Consider the following 16,608-nt stretch of genomic DNA (forward strand, 5'->3'; position numbering starts at 1 on the left):
GATCTAAACAACTGCTATTCCTTTCTCCAAGAAGTGTGGCAGAGCTGAACTGTAGCAGGTTGTCATCTCAAGACTATCTGCTATCAAACGCTTTCCATGTGGAATTCTGTGATGCATGTTCAAGTGAGCAGAAGTTTGCTTAAGCTAAATTAACTGTAAGCACTGGCATAGACTTTTTATCTATTCACTGCTATGGTAACTGGCACATCTGGTAGCCCACCAATTTGGTCCTGAAAACACTGCACCTGCATTCACATGACATTACATTTAACCTCCTAGGCCCTGCAAAAAGGTACCCCACCACACAAATAAATACACTGTGCTTCCAGGCTCATTATGGCCTATTCAAAACCTTCTTCCTACGTCTTCTCTACTCACAATGTAACTTCACGGATTAAGAGACAACTGTGACTGTCAGCTTGGCAAAGGGATCACAAAACTTATGACCACAAAAGGTCCAGGAAACCTGTAAGAGGAAACACACAATTGTTCATAATAAAAGGAAGTACTAATAATATTTTGAAATGGAATCATGCAGCAGGGTATCAAGATGCTTTTGGACAAACCAACTAGCACAGAGCCTCAATCCTGCAAACAAGTATATGCTTCACTTTACCACATGAGCAGTCCTGTTAATTCAGGACTGCTCCCAGTAAAAAACATTAAGCAGTTGTGATTATTTCAGGATAATGTGAAAATTGCCTGTTGTACACAACATTTTTATGAAGTACCTGTTGGTTTATGAAGAAATCCATTTATTTTTCATCCATAGTTCTTTGATCATCAGATGGTAATAATGTAACTACCCGTAATAAACTGTTTCCACTGCAAATGTGAGAGTAGGTGGCCAAACAACTATTGCTGAAACAACAAATACTCCAGGTCAAAATTAAAATCTCTATGTAAAACAAACAAACAAAAAAGCAATTCACAACCAAGTTCTAATTAAGTAGATATGTTCAATATCATAGTAAGGGATATAGGGGTAGAAACCTTTTGTCTGAATAAAGAAAAAATACTTTGCCCTCATGGTACAGGAAAATCCTGACCTATTTCTATAGTACAATATAACTTTTTTTTCCTCTCTCCAAAAAAATATCACAGTAGCTGAACTTCAAACAAGCCATATAAACATAGAATCATAGAACAGTTAGGTTTGGAAAGGACCTTAAGATCATCCAGTTCCAAGCTCCCTGCCATAGGCAGGGACACCTCTACTAAATCATGTCACCCAAGGCTCTATCCAACCTGGCCTTGAACACCGGCAGGGATGGAACATTCACAGCTTCCCTGGGCAACCCATTCCAGTGCCTCACCACCCTTACAGTAAAGAGCTTCTTCCTTATATCCAATCTAAACTTCCCCTGTTTAGGTTTTAACCCATTACCCCTTGTCCTGTCACTACAGTCCCTAATGAAGAGTCCCTCCCCAGCATCTTTATAAGCCCCCTTCAGATACTAGTTTTCTGAAGTTCATGTATTTAGAAGTGTTCTAAAAATGAAACAGGAGATAAATACTGAGCATTATAATTGGCAAAATAATTCTAGCATGTTTCAATCTTCACCAAAATCAGCTCACCTCATTAATTTAAAAATTAATTTACAACTACTTAGTTGGGTAAAATACTTCATCCCATCTCACAGTGCCTTAGAAACTTCCTCACCACTTTGGCTTTAATATAATGCACTTTTGCACTGAGGAAAATGAATTTCACTTTAGAGAAAAACATCAAATTTAGACTGCTTGAGAATATCTACTTTGTCTTTCAACTGTCCTCTCAAGTCACCGGTGTGACAGGGGCAAAGCACAGACTAGAATACAAGACCTTCATGCTCATAGTTTCTGGCTATTCTAAGCCTATTTTTCTGTCATAGTCTTCACAGGACTTTCACTTGTTACTGAGAAGACCTTCCCATGCAAGCACTTTGTCAAAAGCAGCATGTTTTCACATAAAAATGGGTTTTATTGATATACCAATCATCTTTGAAACAACCAAGCAAACACTGATATCCCAGCAAATTCTAAACTTCACTTTCTAAAATCACACCAAAGAAATAGCTGAAATACTGTGGTGAGTTTACCCTGGCTCAAAACTAGGTGCCCACCAAAGCCACTCTATCACTCCTGTCCTCAGCTGGACAGGGGAGAGAAAATGTAATAAAAGGCTCAGGGATCAAGATAAGTACAGGAGGAGATCACTCAACAATTAATGTCAGAGGCAAAACAAGACTTGGGGAAATTACAATCAAATCAGGGTAGGATAATGAGACAGTGAAACCAAATCTTAAAACACCTTCTCCCCCTCCCTCCCCTCCTTCTTCCCAGACTCAAATTCACTCCCAGTTTCTCAGCTCCTGCCCTGGAGTGGTGTAGGGGGATGGGGAAAGAGGGTTGTAATCAGTTCATCACAGGTTGTTTCTGCTGCTCCTTCCTCCACAGGGAAGGACTCCTCTCCTTCTCTGCTCCAGCATGGGGTCCCTCCCATAGTAGACTGTCATGGTTTGAGCATGTTTTGAGGGTGTTTTTGTTCAGGGTTTTTTTTCCAGCCAGGTGGAGGAGGGGAGTCCGGGAGGAAGGAGAGACAGGACACCTGACCCAGGCTAGTCAATGAGGTATTCTATACCATAGCACGTGATGCCCAGGATGGATACTGGGAAAGAGAAGGCTGGAGGGATAGAGCTCTGGAGAAAAATGGAGGAGGGAGCACATGGTGCTCGGCCGGGCAAGGTGGAGTGAGTTATGGGTCGGTGGCTGGTGGGGTGTTGTATTCTTTTCACTTGCTGTTTGCTGTATCATTATAATTTGTAGTAGTAAATGGCAGTAGGGGTTTTGTGTTATGCCTTAGCAATTAAACCGTTCTTATCTCAATTCGTGGGGGCTACATTCTTTGGATTCTCCTTCCTAACTCTCCGGGATTTGGGGGGCTTTGTTTAAACTACGACATAGACAGTCTTCCATGAACTTCATCAACATAGTCCTTCCCATGAGCTGCAGTTCTTCATGAACTGCTCCAGTGTGTGCCCCTTCCATAGGATGCCACCCTTCAGTAACAGTCTGCTCCAGTGTGGGTCCCCCACAGGGTCACAAATCCTGCAGCAAACCTGCTCCAGTGTGGGCTCCTCTCTCCATGGGGCCACAGGTCCTGCCAGGAGCCTGCTCTAGCATGGGCTTCCCACGTGGTCACAGCCTCCTTCAGGCATACCCCTGCTTCAGTGTGGGGTCCTCCAAGGGATGTAGGTTGAGATCTGCTCCCTCGTGAACCTCCATGGACTTCAGGGGCACAGCCTGCCTCAGCATGGTCTGCAGGGGAATCTCTGCTTTGGCACCTCCTGACCTCCTTCTGCACTGACCTTGGGGTCTGCAGGGCTGTTGCTCTCACATATTCTCACTACAGCTGCTCAAGGCTTTTTTCCCCTTCTTAACTCTGCTATCCCAGAGGCCCTACCACCGTCACTCTTGGGCTTGGCCTTGGCCAGCAGCAGGTTGGTGTTGGAGCCGTATGGCATTGGCTCTGTTGCACATGAGGGAAACTCTAGCAGTTTCTTGCAGAAGCCACCCCTGTAGTCGTTGTCCCCCGTCCCCATTTCCGCTTCCCTGCTAACAAAACCTTGCCACACAAAACCAAATTCAAATACAGAGAAAGTGGTACAGGGGAATCAATTCAATAGCCAGCCCCACACATCTCCTAGACTTACTTCCACTATGAGAGAAATAAGAAACTGTTTTAAGACATTTCTAGAGCTTTATAATTTGCTTCAGTAAGAATTAAGAAGTCACTAAGAATTTAGAGTTTGTTTTTAGATCAACTGCCTTACCATATCGTATATGCTTAACAACAACTTACAGCACATGCCATCTCCAAACTGATTACCTTTTACATTTCTTGAAAGTTTGAGACAACAAAGGAACTAGATGCTTTTTACTATCCTACTTAGTTCAATTGTCTGTTCTGTTATTTGTAAACAAATGTTCAAATACTAGAGAAACTATTTAAAGATTAGTATTAATTTTTCTGCTGAAGTTATGGAAACACTCACATGATGATACAGATTTGTATATTTGTATACCCAATGGTATCTCCTCATAGCTGCCTAAGCCAACTGCATATAAAGAAAAAAAACCCCAAACCAAAAACCCCACAAATAAACAAACAAACAACTGAGTTTTTTTGTAATGAAATTTAAGTCTTTTGGAAAAAATATAGCATACCCACTTAGTCCTAACAGAACTGGCAACAAATGAACTATTTTCACCAGCAGCAAGTGACAGAGGATGTGTCTTGGTTCCAAATTTGCCAAGCTCTAGACAGCAAAGCCTACTAGGCTTGATCCTATATAGTTCCATTCAGTTCAGGACCACTGCAGCCAAGGTGAGACTGTAACATCCAAGGGACTAATTCACAGCTTAAATATGCTTGGAAAATCTAGAAAATGTTTTGGAGTAACTCAGAAGAAAGTATCTTTCTCCCTAGCTTATCCCTCCGCAATAGCAAGCTATTATGAAGTGCACCGAGACAAATTTGAAACCATTGCAGACAATGCCAAGTACCAGCATGGCCAGAAAGATTTCTGCTTTGGCTGGACTGCTAATGCATAAGGGACTGGATGAACACAACAAAGGTCACCCTAACAGATTACAACTCTGGCATCTGGCCCATTTGATCTCCCACGAAGGTACCTTTCTGGCAACTTCTGTGTGCAAATATGAAATGATAGATGTAAGGTGTTGCTACTGCAGAATCTCCACACACAGACTAGCCTTCTTCACAGAGGACAGAACCAGACAGGTTATATTAGTGAAGGATGACCTGGGCTGCACCCAAGCAATATCTTCAGCACAAGGCTTTCACTGAAACATACTTCTTTGGATGTCCCATGACAGCAACCCTGAATAAAGTGCAAATGCCGTTACAACTGCCAACTGAAACAGGCCATTACAAACTAGAGTTAAACAGGGCTATATATAATATTATATATATATATATATAATATTCAGAGTCAGTTGTCATTGCTGCATTGATGGATTTGCAGCAGTATTGTGGTTTATCAGTAAGAGGTAAACACTGAGGCATCTAGGTAACAGGTGCAGAATAACAAAGGTCCCAAACAGTCCCTAAACAACACACTGTTTAGTCCTGAAATTAAGATGTTGCAAGGATTTAGGGTTATGTCTACATTTTGCTCATTTACTTCAGAGAAAGCTTCTCAGGTTGCATAATAAGCATTTACAAGAACTCAGAAATTTCTGATGAGCTGCATTGAAATGAGCTGTTTCAAAAACATGAAAAAGCTAAAGTCTTATTTCTGAGGTGTGGGCACTGAACAGTCCACTTCAAAGGTCCATTTGCAAGTCTACAAGTAAAGTAAATTTTTAAGTTAACTGTAAAGTTTTCTCAGGGAAAAAAAAAGTATTTTTGACCAGTATTTTACCTTAATGCCATTTCTGTTTATTTAAGTAACACTGTTACTGATGTATATACGCCACCACAGATCTATTTGGAAGTCTATCAATATTAAAAATTAAAACCCAAGAATCTTTCCTTCCTGACTGAACACATAAACTGGAAGGACTTCATGCCTTGCTTCATATGTTAAGTTACTTCTTAAAACAATTCCTCCATCTGGTCTGCCCCCTATATAAAATCTGATGCTATATCTCAGAAGACATGTTTATTCCTGAAGTCATCTTTAAACAGACAATTTGAAAGTGTACATCTACAGAAATCCTCAGTTTCCCAACCCCATCAAGAACAGGTTAGGAAGTTGATATTAAAATCTAAATTTATTATTTGTAAATTGCTTTGGATTTTTAACCTCAAGGACAACTTTCAAAGTATTTTTTTAGAAACTATTTTTTGAGGGAACAGCAAGTCATTCAGCTTTCACATGAGATTTTCAGAAGAATCTTCTCAATCATCTTACCATAATTAATCTTCACGCATGAAGATTTATTACTACTGGGAACTAATTTTGAGACATGTGGCTACGCTACCCCAGAAGATCCGAGATACAGGAATTCTATCTCTCCACAAAACACGCAAATCTGTGAGAGACACTGCATTGCTGAACCCTCTAATGCAGACCTCTGGCTCTGAGAGGAGGAACATAGGTGTAAGCCACAAACATAGGAAGCACATCACAGCCTATCACTATAAAATTAATTTGTGCACTAGAAGCACCATGAAGCAGCCATATTTTCCACTGGCCCTAGATGCAATGAATGATTTTCATCCTGGATTCAAAGTCTATGAAGACTGCACTTTCCCCAGGCCTCTTATAGCACTGTGAGCAAACTTACTAGCTAACTCTAAAAGAAAAAACACAAACCAACCTATGCTTCAGTATCAGGTATTCATTTAATGCATAAGCAATAACAAGTTACCTACTACCTTTAGAATCTAAAATTTCCAGATATTTACACTATGCAATACAATCAGTACTTTCTGCATTAAAAAACACAGCTTTTATTCCTAGTGAAACCGTACCCAAATACTTGAATCCTTTAACAGAAATGTCTGACACCAAGTAATGAAAGAAAGAGAAGCATTTGACCTTCCAGATCTACACATACTCTTCTTCTGACAGATTCCAGAAAATATCAGCCAAGCAGAGTTGCCATGTTCTGAATAGTTAGAAAAGCAGAACACTAGAAGCCAAGATACCAATATGTCTTCTAAAAGCCAGACAAAAACATTTCCATTTGGCTTCTTTTCCTTCACCCTGGAACAGAATAGTAGCAATAAAAATGTCAGAATAAAGTTTTTCTTATAGAAAATTATTTAAATATTAATTTCTAGGTAAATATAAGTAACTTTTATAAACATAGCTCCTTTTTAAAAAAAAACAGTAATCAAGGTAAAGTTACAATGCTTTCAAATCCTTTTCTGTAACACAAATGGGAAGGACAAAATGGACACATATGAAGTTAGGTCAAATCGTTTCCTGATAAGGACTTATCTTCATAACATGATAGAGCTCCAGAAATCCTTGCATGTATAGCAGCTGCCAATTATTTAGTACTGCTAAACAGACGTAAGTTGGTACTGAGTACCGATTTGAAATTCAGAGAAATAGAAAGTTTTTCTTAAACTTTTTTTCTCTTCAGTCTGTCTTTCTACATGGAAATCAGTGCAAATCTAGATTAGAACTAAAACTGAAATAAATGGAAAATCCAAACAAACAGTTTAATCTAAGTGGAATGTGCTATTGGCAAACAGGCTGCATTTTAAAGCTAAAAGTTTTGTTGCACCAAAACACCCAGGAACAGTGGAGGCTCAGCAACAAGCTGCAATGGAAAAAAGTCTTTCAGAAAAGAGATTCCCCTCCTCCTCCAAAAAAAAAAAAAAAAGTGCACAGGAAAGGCTTTTGAGTTCCAAGTAAGTTTCCATTTTCAACGTTGTTCCTCCTTTGAACAAGTATCGTATTATTCCATGTTTACTCTATATGAGCTAAGGAATCTTTGACTAAAATACCTATTTTAGAAGAATAACTGTTTAACCAAATTGCAATTAAATAGCAAGCAAGAATATCCCAGGCAGAACTAAGAGGCTGTTACTTCGAATCTCAAAAGAGGCTCACAAAGCCAAACAGATATTTACAAAGACAAAAGACCTGCAACTGCAAAAATTTTATTACTGACTCCAGAAAGCATAGAAAAGTGAAGTTACAATTTCAAATTCATTTACAGTAAAAAACAGCCCCATGTTTTCAGAAGCACTGTGCTTTCCTTTAGCACTATGCCAGGATTGAAAGTAAATTCTTGTAGTTGCACAGAAGGAAGACTTACATCAGATTACGTAAGTAGCAGTATGTGTTCTAGCATCACCTCTATTTTTAAAATACCAGCCCAGTATATTTTTGGGTAATATTCAGGTACTAATACACAACACTGGGTGATACTTTCGACCCAGAATGACTTGAAAGAACAGGCTTGGTTTCTACATAATGCTGGAGTAAGGAAAATGGTTAATTGTTTACTAGGTTTAAATATAACTAAACCAGTTCACCTTCCCAACCCAGCTTTTGGCAGCAATCTAACATAAGCTTTCCAGAAGAAAACACAAAGAAAAAAAAATAAAGTCAAAGTAATTGGAAACATCATGAAAGTGGTAAACAAGAAAAAAACCACCACTTAACTTTTTGGATTTAATTCATGTATATAGCTCCAAGTGAAGATTTCCATGTTTCACTTGATTTCTGGAGAGAGAGCTAAGCTTCCCCCTTTCCTCCCCCCTGAAACTGTAAACAACTTACTGGAATAGAAAACCATACTGACAGCAAACCATATTTTTGGAAATTTAAACACTCAGTATCCACGGGAAAATATACTCAAGCTTTCAAAACTATTTTTCTGTCCCACAATGGTATATTCAGTACTTTTCCACTATGTTTATTTTAAAAGGAGAAACCCTGACCTGGAGAAAAAGTCAAGAGTATGATGACAAAACAGCAAGTGTTTCTTCAAAGATCACTTCGCACTTGCCACAGTAGGACAATATCATTTTCTTTTAAACAATGTGTTTTGGTCATGCTAATGGAACATGTATTTTACACAACCTAGAAGTCCATACTTTTTTTTTTTACTTAATATTTGGCATATTGCATGTTAATTTCTAAGCCTTTCCAAATTCTTAGTGGTTTTCACTTCATTTGAACATCTAAAGATGCATAAAACTTCTTCATATGTTAGCAAAAAGCATCCAAATGCATGCTAATGGCCCAAAAGGAAGACAGTTATTTATATACTAAATAGGGAAAACAAATAGTAAGATTTTTATTTTTTTGGAGAAAATCGAAAAACGTTGTCTTTTTGGCAACTGAAAGCAGAGCAGAACCTTTATCATAATGCAAAGAGGGGAAAAATCCCTGCTACCCATTATTATCAGAGTGAGAAAAATAATTTAAGATAAGGGACTAAATTGACACTGCAATACGTGAGACTGGAAGAGATCATCTCCAGCTATGAGTTTAAAAGAACAGCCAACTTTTAGAATTACCTCTAGAAAGTGAGGCAGAATAAAATAATCTAAACCAGAGCTGGTGTGATTTAGCAACTGTTAGATCAGGAGAACAGATGCTGTTATTTACAAAATGCATTCAAGCTGAAGCATTTCTTGTTTCTATAGATTTCTAGATATTAGCTCCTATGGAAAAAAAAATCAGGAAACAAACCTTTTGTTTTCATGTAAGCCACTAATGCACATCCTACAGCTGCTTACCACATTAATAAACAGTAAGAGATTAGGAAATGTTTGTGTTCCATGTCTTCAGTTTAAAACATTTCTATGAAGTAAAAAATAAAAATCAATGCAGCAATCAAATGTGTGCTTCATTCGTTGCTTCTTTTCAAAGTAAAAATTCTAATTATGATGTTCATCAGAATCACATAAACCCATAAATTACATTACCCCAAATAACCATAAGAAAATGTTGACTAAGCAATGCTCATTTCCATACACGAATGGCATACAGCTAGCATAGAAAATTATGGAAAGGCTCCAAACACAGAACCAGCATTAGAAGCAACTCAGCTATCTTACTACACATCATTTTGAGAACCTTCTGTTTTCAAGCAACTCTTTATTCCAACCAAAATGTTCTCAGGGTCAAGCAATTCTGCAGTTGACAAGCTCAACGAAAGAAATTTTCCCTTCATCTCTCAACTAACAGACTGAAACCTTCAGAAAGGTGGCAAGTAGGCTGACACAGGGAGGAGACAGATAGGGAAATCTAAAGACTACTGACAATTCAAGTTTTTTTTAAAAGATATGTTCACAAGCCCGCTCAGAACATTCCCTGGCATGTCAAGATTAAGTCTTCTTCCTTAACTTCTCCATCCAGCCTCACCCCACACATGTGATATTGACCCATCATCAAAACATGTTTACAATAAATAGTGCAGGGTGGCAATTATTTTTGTAGCCTGGCAGAAGTTTTAAATAAGACTGATCACTTAAGTGCATCATGTCATTACCTCGATAGCTCTCCTAATATTAAGAAGAGTATCTGAACAACAAAAAAAAACCCCACCATAACAAACAAATGTTTCTTAAATTGTCAATCTGTCAATGATATGTGGGCTTTGAAGGAAGCACTCTACAGTACATAATAATCCCATTCCACCTAATGGCTGGAAGAGACAAAACACACTTCTGCTCTGAAGTGCCCTCATAATAGAGAAAAAAAAGAAAAGAGAGGTCTTTATTCACTTTACATAACATTGCTATGGGAAACAGAAAACAATTTGGTATTTGCATTGTGTAAGGAGACTAGTCAACTTCCAGATGGATCAGATTCACCACCACCAGCAAGAATATTATATTGGAATTCATAGGCTTGAATAGACTATAAATTTCATCTGAGATACACGATGACTGATCAACAGCAGGCATCACAGGGGAACATCACTGTCACGCATTAGGACCCAGTCAAATTAACTCAGAAAAATCCCACAACCTAACAGATCTGCCTAGCTACAGATTCCAAAGTTCACTAACGAAAATTACTTCTGTTGTGCAGGAAAGCTAAAAAGACAGAGTTATGAGGTCATTTATAATAGATTATGCCAAAAGCAGGCTAAAGATTTGGAAAGTCGCCTATAATACCGGATTCATCAAAATAAACCATTTGAGAGTAAGGAGCCTATCTGAGTTTCATTCTTATTGCTCTTAAAAAGTGTGCACCACAGAGCTCATATGTGGAGCATAGATAAAACAAAGAGAAACTAAACTCCATTGTGAGACAATCTAGCAATGAAACAGAAAAGTAACTCCTATTTTATCCTTTATGGACATGCACCAGGGAAATACTACCTCCTCTCCTCATAGAGTCTTTATTTGTCCCATACACTGTGGTGGAGGAAGAGGACAGGATGCTTGCTCTGGCTGTGACTTCCCATGTCACATTTTAACATGTCTTCCCATCCTTTCTGGATGCTCATTTAATCTAAAACCATACAAGTATTTTGCCAAGATTAGGAAAGGTAAGGGTATTCCATGTCCCCTGCCAAACAAGCCTAGGTCACAGCTAGTACCCAAAGGTCATAATAATATTTGGCTGCTGACATGACCCATACAGCCCTCTGCAAACTATGGGATTCTGTTACATTTATCCACTAGACCAGTAGGCCAAAGAAAACAAGAGGGTACTCAAAGTCCTTCCCAGCCCACCTGCTGCTTTTTAGTAAGAGACAGCAGTTATAGACCACAAGTTCCAGTGCTACATACTGGGTAAATACAGTCTCAGAGATCAAAGGGAAAGAAAGCACTTAGTGAGTCCCTCCAAGCAGTTACCAACACAAAACACAGGAAAAGAGGCTGGAAGGAAATATCATCCAGTCAGCGATGTTCTGCCTTTCCTAGGGAGAGATCAAATAAGCATATCACTCCTGCCTGATGTTTAAGAACAGTTTAGACAAGGGTTCTAGTGATGAACACGACTGGATAGCCTATGCCATTGCCTTACTATCCTAAGCCTTGAAAATTTGTCACAAATGTCCAACCCAAGTCTTGCTGGAATTCAGATCAATAATCATTCATTCTAGTTTTCTTCCTTTTTGCAAAAGTCTTTTCATCCCCTCCGTCCCCCATTTATTTGGAGCATACTATGTTAGCCTCCTTTTTAGCTGACCATACCACCATCAGTTTTCTTCAAATTTTCTTCAGAAAAAAACCCAGATGTCTAGAAGATATGATCCAAGCTCCCAGTAACCATTAAAATAACTTTAAATTCTGTGGCTGCTCTCCAGTATTCTTACTCTCCCTCCCAGTTTGTAATCTGCAATTCAACAAGTGCAAACCTTTGTTAATCAAGATCATGCTGGACAAGACCTTGTAGAGTCTGTACCAAGCACTTGTTACCTGACCTTGCTTACTTTCTGAGGATAGTTTTCCAGCTAAGTTTGCTTGCTGCACAGTAGTTTCTAGATCATAATTCCTTAGCTTGTTAATGAGAATACCATCTGAATATTGAGGACTCCAGTATATCAAAATATTAATGTTATAGCATCTCTCTGTACCACAAGGCCTGTTACTCCACCATAGAAATAAAAGAAATGCTGGAGTTAAAATAATTTATCTTGAATATATCTGTTCTGGTTGTTGTGCAATTTCTTTTTCCAAGCACTAAAACAGTGTTCCATGACTGCTCCAGTATTTTTCTTTGAGCTAAAGTTAAAAAACTTCAGTTTCCTCTTCATCCCATCCCTTTTATCCCATACTGAAGAGGTATGCACCATTATTCTTTTTGAGTCTGCTACTTCCCTCCACTATCTTGAAATTGCTATCCACTATATGAGATTGCTTCAGATAGTTGTTCTGGGGTTTTGTGGTTTGGGGGTTTTTGTTTGTCTGTTTTATTATTCTTTTTTGTTTGGTTGGTTCTTGTTTGGTTTTTTTTAAGCACCTCAGAATGAATTTCATCAGGCCATAACAGACTGAAAATCTTGTTTATCCAAGCAACCCACCGGTTTTCACCTCCCTAGCCTAGGAGAGCATTTATACTTTTATCATGACTGTTAACTACAATGGCTTGATTAACCATTTCAGAGAACATTTTAATCACCTCAGTATTGTCCATTAATCCATTAACATGTGGATCTTTTATTTCTTGCTTTCTTCCAATATCCCTTTTAGCTACACCTCATTATTTGACTGTTCCACTTTTGCTCATTTTCATGCGCTTCATGTGCATCTTCAGCCAAATACTGGTTCCCATTTCCTGTATGTGTCTAGTGTTTATGTCAATGAAGAGATCAACAGAGAGCAGTGGTCTTTTTCATTACTAATTTTTCCCCCCAAAGAAAGCTTCTGGTACTAAACAGTACTTCTCAAAGAGGTTGAGACCAGTTTCTTTCTTCCTTATATTTGGCCCCAGTCAAGCTTTCCATGCCAAATTCTAAGCTTTTTGACATTTGTGGGTTTTATTTTACTGATCTGTCATCTTTTTTTTTTCTTCTGTAGGTTAGCATCCTGTCAATCCTGCAGAACCTGTCTTCCATCTATGCATTCTCTTTGTTAACCTAAAAGACTATTTTTATCAATTTACTTACTTCAGCAGAGCCATATGATCTGCTCAGCCTTTATCAAAAGACATTGGATAGTTATGAGAGATTTTAAGTAGCAGATCTCACTTTCAATGATGCTTCTCCAGCTACTGACATACACCATGTATTTATATCCCAGTCACATACATCTACTTGATCTGATTGAGGCTCCTCAGAATATTTTTAATGATTACATGCTAAGACTTTCTGCTGCTGTTCATTTCCCATATATCTGTTAATGTGCAGACACCTAGAATGCTAGGTGGAATGACGTGCTGTTCTGCAAGGTCATAAGCAATAAGCTATAAATGCGTGCAAAATACCACATGTGCTAGAAGTTATCAAAAAGCTATGATATATATTTGGGGGTTTAGCTCAAAAAATAGTCAAAGTATTTTCATATGCAAACATTCAAACTCTTTTTACTTGATTAATGCATTGCTGTTGAAGTATGTATATACATATGTGCTCTTCAGCAACCTCACTGTTATTAATAAAAGCAAGAAAGTTTCAATTAGGAACAAGGGGGTTGGGGCTAGTTTACTGATACTGTCTTTGTAATAATTCTTACAAAAGAGTTGTAAGAGTTGTAAGTAAATGAGACATATATTTTCTCAGGCTAAGAAAAATATTATATATATAGCCTGCAATAAGAAACTCATTATCCTCAATGCAGGTCAAAACAACAGGAACTCACATTAAGCAATAATTTATTTTTATAGATTTCTATACTATGGTAGTACTGCAAGTAATACCAGGCATTACTATTTGTTAACAATGGCATCAATACTACTATTTATTAACAGCAAAGAAGTTGCACACTTAGAATTCCACCATATTCCAGAGGAATTTTTCTCCAAAAAGAGACCACAGCAAAGACAGGCTTAGAGGTATGCTGTAATGACAGAGGCTGCTGCCAAGCCTGCAGCTTACACCAGCCACATAAGGCATTGTACCACCTTGCTCCAGACACAAAGCTGCAAAAACACCATCAGCATAGTTCCTCATGCAATATTACTCATTTAGCTCAACAGACAAGAGGGCAGTAGCCCCAGAAAGAAACAGCTGTCAGACCACATGGAAAATTCAGTTTTTTAATTTCCTCACTGACCTATCCTGGATACAGGGCAGAAAGATGAAGAAAGCACATTTTACAATTCTCCATTTCATAGGGTGTGGTGTGTCAGTCTAAGCACAGATGACCACTCTGAGTTGGCCATCCCACAGGACAGAGGAGGAGGGCAGGACCTGTTCCTAGGACCTTTGGGTTCAGAGTTGTCTCTCCTGCTCTGGGCTCCATGTCATTGAATAACTTGGAAGACAGTAAGGTTTAGACATAATGGTACATATTGCTGTGAACTTGAAGATTGTTTTGTACTCCAAAACAGGGAGATAAGGTAGAACAAGCCAGTCCTTTAAGTACTGATACTGTGCTGAACAGAATTTCACATTTTTATAATGTTACTAAGCTATTTACCTTTAGAATCACTGCTGAAGGCCATGAGTTCTATTGGATACTTATATTGAATTTAATAGTTTGCTTTATCCACCACCTTCATTGCAGAGATTTGAATAAAATTCCTCTTGGCCATGAAATCAACAGAAAACCATTTCACACCTAACAGTAGTCCACAGCATCCAAAATGGAATACTTGGATGGGATTATTTCTTCCACAAATATGGATCCAAAGATTATAATGAAAATTTTCATTTATTAGTACAGCCATAAAAACTAAAACTTGCCACTCTATATTCAAAGAATATAGAATACCTCTCTCTTAGATCTACTCCCTAAAGAGAAAAGTTACAAAAGCAGTTTTTAAAAATTTTTCTTAAGGTAATGATGTATTTAGTTTTCTTTTGTTTAACTTGTTAAACCTTTACTGCAGTTGATGTGTACACAACTGGTTTCATATTTATTATATCTTTGCCATTTAGTTTCATTAATCAAGCCAGGTATGACCACAGGATTTGAACTTGCTGTATCAAGATGGACTTCTTTACTGCCAGAACTTTTTGACCTATTTAAAAAAAAAAAAGCAAGTAACCAAGCTCCTAAACAAGACTAATAGTTGAACATGCCAGTAACTTCATATATAAAAACCTGAAAAGGGAGTCATTAGATCATGTATTCTGACCTCCTCCAAGAGTTACGTGAGAGATCACCATCTGCTTGGCCTCTGAATAGGCTCTGATAACTTGTGCTTGATAAGGGCAAGTCTTCCCTTAGCAGTCTGTTCCACTGACTCATTCTCAATGGTAATGGGTTCACTTCTCATTTGAACCTTTAATAGGGAAGATGCTGATGCAAAAGTGCCAGATTAAGTTTTCAACTTAATATTAAAAGTTTTTGTTTGCTTGCTCTTGTTTTGGTCTTTTTGTTCTGTTGGTTTGGGTTTTGTAAAGAAAAACAGTACAGCTGTCAAGACTTTCACACAAACTATATGTGTTTATAGCTTCTACTGGCAAAATCTGCTTTGAAGAAAATGCCCCAATACAGCCCAAACTGTATAAAATACATTATACTGTACATATCACATTGTACTGAAAAGTTAGGCTGTTTACTTTGTCTTTCTCAGCTTCAAAAATCCAAACCTGATTTTCAGATTTTCTCTGAATCACTTCAAAGTAGGACAGAGCAAATAGGAATCTACCCATCTCAAGCCTTTAAAATACTTATATACATGTATTCTTGTATACATTAGTATATCTAATGTTTTATATTTAATATGTATTTGTGTACATTGTATTTAATATATTCATAATGGTCTTCTATATTGTATTTTTCACTTAGATTCCCCTGTATTAAACCTGCTAATGTTAAGGTAGAAAAAGCACAATAGTAGGAATCAGGCAGTTAACTCTGAGAACAGCTCTATGTATCCACCTGTGATTAAGAGATACCAGAATTTCCTTTTCCTACTCTGCAGCAAGTGGTATTGTTGGCAGTGTTGAGGACCCGTTGATACAAGCCCTCCATCAGAATTTCAAAACGGGCACAAAAACTTTAGGTGAGCAAGAAAACTGCAACACAAGTAACTATAATTAGCCTGTAACAGTGGAAGAGTACAAAGTAACATTTATTTTTGTTAGCATAAAAGGTCAGTAAATGTAATCCTCTATTGGATAGACAGCCTACAAGCTATAAACAAAATATTTTTGATATTACCGATTCCAATGGAGAAAATATTTATCAATAAACAACAAAAAGGGAATTTTGACACGCTCTGCCTTAATAGTCTTGAAGCTGACACAGCTTTTAAAAGCAAAAAAACTTCCCATACCGATTTACATCTTTAATTGACCACCTCGAACATTTATATCCAAATCTTTTCTGCTTTTGTGCAAACTGGTCACATCACAACACCGGTCATACAGACCAAAACTAGAGCACTACAGGTCTCATTTTAGCGCTCCCTTCGGGATGCCCCAAAGACCAGCTACTTTCCAGCCATTCATCGCTAAATCCTCTCCGCTGGATTACACTCAAAAACTTGACGCTTCCCCTCCGCTTTTTAATGTTTTTCCAAATGTTTCTTCGGGGAGGAAGGAGAGGAGAAGGGGGCA

The 16,608-nt window shown here is 38.0% G+C and overlaps 1 protein-coding gene across 2 annotated transcripts in view; it reads right to left on the bottom strand.

Moving 5' to 3' along the window:
• SESN1 (sestrin 1) overlaps nt 1-16,608 on the bottom strand; it is a 77,694-nt gene that overhangs the window by 60,241 nt on the left and 845 nt on the right. The gene's annotated exons all lie outside the window — the stretch shown is intronic.

This window comes from Melopsittacus undulatus, chromosome 3 (assembly GCF_012275295.1).
Source record: "Melopsittacus undulatus isolate bMelUnd1 chromosome 3, bMelUnd1.mat.Z, whole genome shotgun sequence".
Taxonomy (NCBI): domain Eukaryota; kingdom Metazoa; phylum Chordata; class Aves; order Psittaciformes; family Psittaculidae; genus Melopsittacus; species Melopsittacus undulatus.